Source organism: Chrysochloris asiatica, unplaced genomic scaffold, assembly GCF_000296735.1.
Source record: "Chrysochloris asiatica unplaced genomic scaffold, ChrAsi1.0 scaffold00036, whole genome shotgun sequence".
In the NCBI taxonomy this organism is placed as follows: Eukaryota; Metazoa; Chordata; class Mammalia; order Afrosoricida; family Chrysochloridae; genus Chrysochloris; species Chrysochloris asiatica.
This window is the reverse complement of record NW_006408554.1, coordinates 17,274,873-17,286,110: the sequence shown is the minus strand read 5'-3', so window position 1 is coordinate 17,286,110 and position 11,238 is coordinate 17,274,873. Positions and strand designations below refer to the sequence as shown.

At 38.2% G+C, this 11,238-nt stretch overlaps 1 pseudogene; it reads left to right on the top strand.

Annotated features, from left to right (window-relative positions):
* The first annotated feature begins 1,172 nt into the window (after nt 1–1,172).
* Nucleotides 1,173–1,804, top strand: LOC102838430 (annotated as a pseudogene).
* The last annotated feature ends 9,434 nt before the right edge of the window (nt 1,805–11,238 follow it).

Sequence of the window (11,238 nt, the reverse complement as noted above, 5' to 3'; positions counted from 1 at the left end):
CCAATTGAAGCCTATACAGATAATAATCCTGGAAAGCTAAGTACCAAATGAAAATATTAAAAAAATGAATTAAGTATCAACTGGAAAAAGAAACAGAATGAAAACAGAGATTGAGGATACAGATCAGGGACCCCATTTTCAAGATCAAATGCAGTCATCTTGAAACAGAATAGGCATACATAGACAAAATATGCATTGGTGAGGAGAAGTCAACATCAGGGAATCCACAGTAAGACAGACAAATCCAAAGTGAAGCTAAGGGAACAGAATACTAGCTTGAGCTGAGGGAGGAAAGCTCAGGGATGTGGGTTAATGTTCCAGTGGAAGAGTGACAGCAGAATAGGATGGGAGTCAGTAAATAGGAATAAACTCACTCATCAGTAGTGGTCTCTAGTTGTTTGGAATTGGGGCCCATGTGGCTTGGACCACCTATAAGGTGATGGCTGGAGATGTTGGACTCCAGTACCTCCCTCATCCAACCTCTGCTACACTGATTGAGTCAAGGCATGAGCCAAACTTGCTCAGAAGAACATCGGGCTCATACCAGAGGCCATGCTCTGGGTTCCTACCACTTTCATGAACAGGGATGTTTACTTCTGAGGATCATGTACTATGTACATGCTACCACTTCCCCAGAGACTGGGGACATGCACATACACAGATCACATGATAGCTATTTAGTGCCATTGCAGATGGTAGTGTAACCTTAAAGTCCTCAGGTTCTTGTCCTGTCTTACCAGCTGATTGAGACAAGATGGATATCAGTTACAAGTGAAACAGAAAGTGGCTTCATTGTTTGCACAGATGAGGGAAACACAAGTTCTAATAACGTGTAAATTGTGAGCTTCCTGACAAAGGGGATAGGTAGGATTTTAAGAAAGCCATGTTCAAGGTTTTAGAGAAATTTTCATTCCCTGTCCAAATTAGGGGTCCAGTTGTGGAATCATTCTGGGTCAGACATCCCAATGAACAGACTTTTTGTCTCTGTAAAGCACAGTCAAGTAACAGTAGGAAAATGATCCTCCCCAACTTCCATTCCCCACTACTGCACTTTGCCTGCCTTAGTCTAGCCCATGGCCTTCGTTGTAAAGGTTGATGCCCACCATTTCTTGGAAGCAGCAATCCCCACCCCAAGCACCAGTTTCAGTCCCCGTCCAACAGCTGAAGTGAATATGAACAGTTCAGAGGAGTTGCCCTGGATTTCCTGGTTCTGAGGACTCCATGGCAATGACTTTTTCTGTTAAGTGGTTGAAGACTACATGCAGAACAAATTCAACCTCACAAAACTCTATGAGCCAGTGCCCCACTATTGACAAACTCTGGACATAATCTTGGACCTGGAACCTGATGAAGACCTGAAAGACAACCCCAACCAGAGTGACCTGATTGAGTACACAGCTGAGAGGATGTGGATTGATACACATCGTACATCCTCACCAATTATTGCATCACTCAGATGTTGGAAAAGTACTATCAGGGAGACTTTGGCTACTGTCCCCATGTGAACTGGGAGAACCAGCTAATGCTTCCCATTGGTCTGTTGGGCATCCCAGGTGAGGCTTTACTACTCCAAGTGCATGGATGGGTATACACCCAAGTCCTCAAGGCATAACTACACTGACGGCACCTACTTTGGCACTGGCTTCTTCCATATGCTCTTCAAGGTACACCCAAGTACAGGCCCAAGCAGCCTGCCTATCAGTTTGTGCCAAGGTTCTACGGTTTCAAGATCTACTCAGTGACCTACCAGCTGCAGCTCCAAGTCACCAGCAACTTTAATAGCCCAGTCACTATGATTCGATGATTCCCCTTCCCACCTGTTCCATAATCTTTTACACCCCTATTCCTTTACTGCCACTCTTTCAGGAATCCTCTATGGTTTTTAGTTTAAATTAAAGTCGATATCATTGTTTCAAGAATATGAAATAAAGTGAAAGAAAAGGCTATGAAAAAATAAATAACAGGATATTCATACGTATCAATAATTGCACAGAAAATAAAAGGAATACATGCACTTTTCAAGAGATAGTGGCAGATTGAATTAAAAATACCAGATTCATCCATTTGCTGCCTATGAAAGACTCACATTAGACATGATAATAGAAATGAACTAAAAATCAAAGCATGAAAAAAATGTATCAAGCTATCAAAACAGATTTCAAGGCAAAAGCCAGAATAAAGGACAAAGAAGGGCATTGTATAATGATTAAAGAGCCAATCCAGCAAAAGGACATAACTATAATAAATGTATAGAAACTCACTGAAAAAGCCCCAAAATATATAAATAAAATATTTAAAAATTTGAAAACAGAAATAAAAATTGTATAATAATAATAGATGTTAACAAAACGCTGTCAATGAACAACTAGAAAGAAACACCAAGACACTAAAGACATAAACAACTGTTATCGAGACAACTGTGTCATCCCAAAATATGTGTCAATTTGACTAGGCCATTATCCTTATCAATATGTAATTATTCTCCATTTTGTGATTTGATGTAATTATCCTATGTATTATGAACCCACACCTCTATAATGCTAATTTAGGAGGATTAGAGGCAATTTTATTAATGAGGTAGGATTAAATTTACAGGTTTAAGTTTCATCCTTCTTTTGAGTTATTAAAGCGATTAAACAAGAAAGTAGAGATCAGTTGGACCTCACTGTCACCAGGAAAGAAGAGCCAGAAGTAGAGCACATCATTTTACCCCAGAGTTGCTGCCCTATGAACCTCCTAGTCCCAAGGAAAGTTTAATGGCAAGATAAATGGAGATCCCTCAGGGAAAACTTGCATCCATTGATGTTGAAAGAAGACAAGGAACTTCCTCCAGAAGACAAGGAAATACCTCCAGAGCAAACACAGAGACTAAGCCTTCTGAAGTGGTCATCAGAATTCAAACTTCTAGTCTCCTACACTGTGTTGTTGTTTTCGTTGTTAAGTGCTGTGGAGTCAGTTCCATCTTATATTGTTGTCAGGTGCCATCGAGTCAGAACCGACTCATAGTGACCCCATGTACAGCAGAAAGAAACAATGTCCAATCCTGGGCCAACCTCACTATCGCTGCCACACTTGATGCCATCAATGATGCCACCTGGCCGATCCATCTCATTGGGGGTCTTCCTCTTTTTCTCTTACCCTCCACCTTACCCAGCATGACATCCTTCTCCAGCTACTGTTCCCTCCTGACAATATGTCCAAAGTATGAGAGATGAAGCTTAGCCATCCTGGCCTCCAAGGAGCACTCTGTCTGCACCTCTTCCAAAACAGATCTACTGGTTCTTTTGCCAGTCCATTGCACTTTTAGTATTCTCCTCCAACACCACAACTCAAAGGCATCAATTCTTCTACGATCTTCCTTATCCATCTTATAGCAACCCAATATAGGGTTCCTGATGAGCAGCTAATGAGTTTGAACCACTGGCCTTGTAGTTCAAACCTTAGCTATAGTGCCAAACCATGATTCCTTCTAACCTGTAAAAGTATAAAATTTGTTTGTTAAAATCATCTACTTATAGTATTTCGGTTACAGTGGTGGTGGTGGTTATGTGCCATGGAGTCAGTTCCAACTCATAGTGACCCTGTACAGGGTTTCCAAGGCTGTAAATCTTTATGGAAGAAGAAAGCCTCATCTTCTCCCACAGAACAGCACTAGATAACTATAGCAACACAATAAACTGTAACAACAAAATATATTTTAGACAGATGCAGAACACTCCATACCACAAAAAGGCAATACATATATATTTTTTTCTGGGGAAAATGTATCATTCTCCAGAATAGATCATATGTTAAGTCACAAAGCAAGCCTCAATAAATTTAAAAACATCAAAATAATGCAAATCATTTTCATGGACCACAGTGTTGTAAAACTAGAAATAAATAAGAAAATCAGTAGTAAAAAAATCAAATACATGGAAAATAAATAACATGCAGCTTAGAAACTACTGAGTAATAGAATAAACAAAAAGTGTCTTAAATTTTTCCTAAAGGGGAGAAGTTAAAATATGGAAGACTATACAGATGCACTATCAAGATCCTCTACATCAAAGACTTGAGAAACAAAGTGAAATGGATATGATGACAATCCACGAGCCCAGTGAGTCAAAGGAAAGGATAAAGAAATACATTAAATTCCAATGAGAAGAAGACACTAAACAAACACAATGAACAAGAAGAGAGAAACTATGCAATTTGCAAGCAGTGTTGTAATTGGAACAGGAATTGGCTCCATTTGCCCAGGACTGAGCTTGAATCAATGGTAAGAAGAGAGTTGTGAATTCATCTCATTACCTTACACAACCTCCCGGTAACCCACCACACCTATTATCCCCCACACTGGACAATGCTCTCACTAGCATCACCGACTCAATAACAGATGGCCACCAACATCTGCTCTGCCCACTCCTCAGTTGCTTTGTTCAGTTAGCAATCTAAGACTCAAGCCCACATTCCTACCCACTACCAAGCATAGAGAGGTGATGAGTACTTCAAACAGCCAAACTAGTAAATAAATTAACACACCCAACCTTTTACCAAGATATAATAAAACAAAACAATCAGAGGGAATCAAACCAACCTACAATCATCAAATTCATTCTATAAAATCATGATATCTAGTCAACAACTGGTAACTTTGAGTCACATGCAGCATTAGAACGAAGTGGCACAAAAAAGTGACCAAAATGCAGGGTGAGAAAATTAGCCAGAGAAAAATTGAAATTTCTGATGAGGAATTCAAAAGAATTGTATCTAGAACTCTTCAACAGATTTAAAAAATCAAAGAAAACACAGGCAAAACTCTAGAACTCATGATATAATACAAGAGAAAATTGAAAAAAAAATATGGAAAATTAGAAACCATACAACAATAGTAAGAAGAAATCCAGAGTATTAATGCAAAATTTTCAGAAATAAATTATATATTTGGAAAAAAAAGGAGTGGAATGAAGGCAGAATTCTTAGTACTAATCTGATCAAGGAACAAACAAAATAAATGAAAAAAACCTATGAATAATGTGGAACATCATAAAGAAGAATAATTTATATGTGATAGAAATTCTAGAACAAAAAGAGACAAAAAAAAAAAAAAAGGCACCAAGAAAATTGTCAACAAATTGTTGACAAAAAAAATACTTCACTAATATAATGGAGTCCTGGTGTGGCACTGCAGAATAATGCACTGGATTCCAAGTTTGGCGCTTCAAACTCACCAGCCACCCCTGGAAATGTTGAAATCAGTCTATTGATTAACACTGCTTGAATCAACTATCTATTTAATATTGAAATATGGTGATTTTTCTAATTCTAGCTTTCCTTTCCATTATTAGCTAGATTTCTTGTATTGTAACACCACTTTCAATATGGCTTAGAATTTGTGTTAGTTTGGGTTTGCCGTTCTCTTTTTATCATTGTAACCCCTGTTTATTTATTTTTAACTCAGGGTTAGACTTTGTTCTCTTTGGTGATATTTGTTCCATCTTTGGTGAATTGTTGTTGTTGTTAAGTGCCGTCGAGTCAATTCCGACCCATAGCGACCCTGTACAGGGTTTCCGAGGGTGTAAATCCTTACGGTAGTAGAAAGCCTCATCTTTCTCCCGCAGAGCGGCTGGTAGTTTCGAACCGCTGACTTTAAGGTTCGCAGCCCGATTCGTAACCACTACGCTGGGAGTCCCTTTTTTAACCAACTCTACAGCACTTAATAGCAACAACAATAGGAATAATGCTGCAGCACTATAAGATAAGCACTGGACTGCTAACCACAAGGTCAACAATTAGATTTATTCCTGAGTATTTTATCTTTTGGGTGGATATTATAAACAGTATTGTTTTAAAAAAAGCTCCTTTTCAGAGTTCTCTTTATTAAAGTAAATAATTAGAGTATAATAAATAAAATCAGGTGATTTTTGTGGGTTGATTTTATTATACTCTGCCAATTCACTGAATCCTTTCATGAGTTTTGATCATTTTCTGGCTGAGTCTTTGGGATTTTCTATGCATGGGATTATATATAATCTTCAAATAGAGAAGAGTTTTACTTCTTGCATGCCAATCTGAATGTGAATCCCTTTCATTCTCCCTACCCCCTTTTTTTCTCCTTTTTGCATTCCTGACTCCTACACAAACTCATGTACATGATGGGTTCTCAATAAAAATTTGTTGAATAAATAAAGGAAGACAGCCTTAGGGAGCAAAGGGAAATAGAGTCAGGACATCCTCTGTAATTGGATTTCCTGGCTCGTAAATTATAGCCCTCATCTTTAGCTTGAATATAGCATGTACTGTCAGAAGAAGGAACAAATCTGTCTTTTGGAAGAATTATAACAAGAATGTTCCTTAGAAGACAGAATAGCAAGATTTTGTCTCATATACTTTGGACATGTTGTCAGGAGAGACCAGTCCCTGGAGAAAGACTTAATGCTTAGTAAAACAGAGAGTCAGCAAAAAAGAGGAAGACACTCAATGAGACAGGATGTCACAGTGGCTGCTACAATGGGTTCAAACATATCCCTGACTGATGATGTAGCAGAACGTGTCACTGTTTCATTCAGGGTTGATACAAATCTGAACTGACTTGATGGTATCTAACAAAACAACCCTTAATTTATAGCCTGCCATGGAAATGACTCCCTACTTAACTAATGACCTAACTCCATTTTTCTCCCTGTCTGTTAGTGTGCCTTGGAGAGTACCCAAACTTGTGGACATCTGAATTTGAGAGAGACAAAGAATAAGAGTGATCCTTTCCTTTTTTTTTTTCTTTCTAAATTCCACCTTATCTCTGGTTTCTCCTAGGGTAATTCTCCTTTCTTGCCTTACAGGTATGATTTAGGCTTCCAGCACAATATTGAAAAGGAATAGCAATAAAGGTCATCCTTGTTTGGTTCCCTAAAGTTGGAATGTTTTCAGTTTCTCCCCATTGAGAATAATGTTGGCAATTACTTTTGTATATAGTCCCTTAATTATATTGAGGAGGGGATCACAGTGGTTCTGTACAATAAGCACTGGATTGTTAACCACAAAGTCCATAGTTGAAGCCAGTCTACCAGCCCCTCCAAAGGAGAATGATAAGGCTTTCTTCACCTGCAAAGATGTGTAGCCTTGGAAACCATATACAGCATTTCTATGAGTCAGAATGACTTGGTGGCACTTACCAGCAACAACAATGTTGAGGACATGCTCTTCAAGTTCTATTTTGCTAAATGTTTTTGTTTTGTTTTGTTTTGTTTTTAATCAGGAATGGGTGTTTGATTTAACAAGTGTCTTTTCTGCATCAATTGATAAAATCATGTGGTTTTTTGCCTTTGTTTTATTTATAATGTGGCTTAAATGGATTGTTTATGTAATTTTGAACACCCTCGAATACCTGGTATGAATCCACTTCTATATGTGTTATGTTTTTGATGCATTGTTGGATTGTATTGGAGACATTTTTCATCTATATTCGTGAGTAATATTGATCTATAATTTTCTTTTTTAGTGGTATCTTTGCCTGTTTTTGGGATCAGTGTTGTATTCATTTCATAAAATGAATCTGTGAGTTTTCCATCCTTTTCTTTGTTCTGGAATCATTTGAATAGAAGTGGTATCAGCTTTTCTTGGAATGTTTGGTAGAATTGAATGATGCAGCATCTTGGGTCTGGCCTTTTTTAGTTGTTTGGAGTTCTTTTAATGACCTGATCAATTTCTCTTTTTGTTATGGGTTTGTTCAAATTTTCTACTTTATTCCAAGTTAGTTAAGGTAGGTAATATGTTGCAAGCAATTTATCAAATTTTTTCTAAATTTTCAAATTTCCTGGAACACTAGTCTTCATAGTAATGTCATTATCCTTTTTTATTTCCATTGGTTCTGTCATGACACCAATATATTTCATTTCTTCTTTGTTTGATTTGCATCTTTTCCTTTGTGAAATTAGCCAATGGCTTATCAATTCTAGTAATCCTTTCAAAGAACCAACTTCTTGTTTACTTTCTTTATTGTTTTTCTCTTTTCTGTTCCATTTCTTTCTACTCTAGTCTTCATTATTTCTTTCTTTTAATCACTACAGGTTTACTTTGCTGCTCTTTCCCTAATTGTTGGCGATGTTAAGTTAAGGTATTGATTTTAGTTCTTTTTGAATGTATATTTTTATTCCTACAAATTGCCCTCTGAGCACTGCTTTTAACTTATTCTGGAGACTGTTCCATGTGCAATAGAAAGAACGTATATTAAATGTGAAAGTTGAACAATGAATAAGGAGGACTGTAAAAACTGATACATTCACATGTGTGTATCAGTGTTGGAGAGGAATATTAAAGGTGCTTTGGACTTCCAGAAGAACAAACAAATCTGTGTTGAAAGTATAATCAGAATGCTCCTTGGAAGTCAAGAGGGCCAGACTTCCTTTCTCATACTTCAAACATATTATCAGAAGGGATCAGTCCCTGCAGAAGGACATCATACTTGGTAAAGTGGAGGGACAGTGTAAAAGAGTAGGACCCCCAACAAGATGGATTGGCACAGAGGCAGCAGTAATGGACTCCAGTGTAGCAGCAATTGTGAGGATGGTGCAGGACAGGGCGGTGTTTCATTGTGTTGTACACAGGCTCGTTATGAGTCAGAACTAACTCAACAGCAGTTAACAATACAACAACAATGGTTATTGTCTGTGGTCAGGGCATATAATCCAGAAGTAGACTGTGTAGGCTATAATAGTGACTGAGATCAGTGTCTTTGTTCCTAGAAAGAACTCTTTCAGGCCCAGAGGGTAGCGGGGGGCAGGGCAGCTAATTCTGGGAGTTCCTGGCCAGGAACCTGGACTGTATGATCTGCTGGTCTGATGTAGCGGAGCTCAAGTGCACCCAGTGTCCAACTCACAAAGGGATTGCAGAGCAGAGACAGTGTAGGGAGAGGATGACTGGCCATGCCTCTGGTCACTGGGAAGGTGTGAGGAACAAAAGAGCTTCTCACTTTCCTCATCATCAACCTCTGGTGTACATTTGCAACATCAGACCACTGAATAAATGGAATGCTGCTTTAAAAAGTTCAAGATGGCTGCACCACATAAGGCCAGTCCATTGTTCACCCTTCTGTCTTCTTTCTCAGTTTTTCTTGTTTCTTCTCCTAGTTCTGTTTCTTCTCCTAGTCAGTGTTCAATTCACTTTTCCATCTTTTCCTCTGAAGCTCAGAGCTCTATGATCATCATCTATATCTGTTTCATTTGTTCTCTCATATATTTGTTGTGCAGGGTCTATGTAGTGTGTCTGGCTAGTCCATCATCTTGCTTAATGTCTCCTGCTCATTGTTTTCAAAGCTTTTATAGGATACATCTTTATTTTTAAAAGTTTGGTTGTATTTTAGGTGTGTCTTTTCCAAATTTTATTGTTAAAAACTACATGTGTGTATGCATGGAGTCTCTGGGTGGTGTAAATTGTTAACCTGCTTGGCTAGTGACCAAAAAGTTAGTTACCCAGAAGAAATGCCAAGGTATCTACTTCCAAAAATTCCACCATCAAAAAACTGGAATACAGTTCTACTCTGACATACATGGAGTCACTAGGAGTTAACTCCATGGTAACTGTTCTGTAATGTGCATGAATACACATATGTTTGTATCCACATAGGCATCGCTGCAGTTCTCCCCTAATACCAACATCGGCTCTGGTTGTGTTATAACTTTGTTGTTGCTGTTGCTGTGAGTTGTTATCCAATTGACTCCAATTCACAAAGACCCATATGTGCAGAGTAGAGCTCCTCCATAGGATTTTCCATGCTGTGACCTTTCAGAAGTAGATCACTAAGCTTATCTTCCAAGGAGCCTCTGGGTAAATTCAAACCACCACATTTTCATTTAGCAGTTTATTTCTTAACAGTTTTCACCACATATGGACTCCTGTTATAACTTTATACTTTGAATACATGTAATTTGGTTATTAAGTATGTGGGTAGAAGAAGATATGAATAAATCTTACCATCATGATCCAAACTACTATTGACCTTTTTTTTTTCAACAAACATTAAAATGTTTTGAATAATAAGATATACCCACAAGATATTTTTTAAAATCACAATTAAAATGGATATTTATGTTAAGAATTAGATGCATAAGCAGACAGATGTATAGGGAAAATAGGTATGTAATGAGATGAATATATTACTGAAAATCTCATTCATGGTCTACAGGATGTACTAAAAAGTAACATGGATGCTCAATGTCTCTTTAATAAATTAGCAAGCCAGAAAAGAAATGCTTTTAATTGAGTAAGGGAAAGTAGGTGTCAGGGATAAGTGGTAAAGACTTCTAGTGGTCAGAATTAATTCAAGGTGGCTGCTATCCTTCTCTAGAAGCCCCATTTGCCCACCTCTTCTCTAATATCCATTGAACTGCCAATTAGCTGCTGATCAAGTACTCCTAACACTTGGCGCTTTAAGATAAGCACAGCACTGCAAGGTCGGTTTGAACCACAAGGTCAATGATTCAAACTCACCAGTCAGTCCTCAGAAACTCTATATAGGGTTGCTATGAGTCGGAACAGACTTGATGGCACTTAAAAACAGCAAAGAAGGTAAGGCATCCTGGTGTGTCACCACAGGATAAACATAGGACTTCTAACCACAAGTGGGAGGTTCAAAACCACCAGCTGCTCCTCAGACATTCTATACAGAGTTACTAGGAGTCAGAATCAACTCAACTGCACTTAACAACAACAAAGAAGGTAAGGGGTCCTGGTAAGTCACTATAGGATAAGCACTGGATTACTAACTGCAAGGTAGGAAATTCAAAACCACCAGCTGCTCCTCAGAAACCCTATACAAGGTCGCAACGAGTCGGAATGGACTCAGCGGCACTTGACAACTACAACCAACAAAGAAAGTAAAGCTTAGAAAGTGTGTGCAAAGTTTAGACTGCATGACAGGGTAGGTAAAATGAATAATAAACTGTTTATTAAGGGCTACACAAGGAGTGCTGGTAGCGTAGGGGATTAAGAGCTGGGTTGGTAACCACAAGGTCAGAAGTTCAAAGCTACCAGCTGCTCTGCAGGATAAAAATGAGACTTTCTGCTCCTGTAAAGATTTACAGCCTCAGAAACACTATACAGGGGCCCTATGAGACGGAACCAATTTAGTGCTCACAACCACCACCAATGGCTCTATGAAGTACTATTATATGTAATTTACATATGAAGAACCTTAAACACAGAGTTAAGGAAATTGTCAAGGTCACTGGAAAAGAAATTAATTTTGAACATCTACCATAG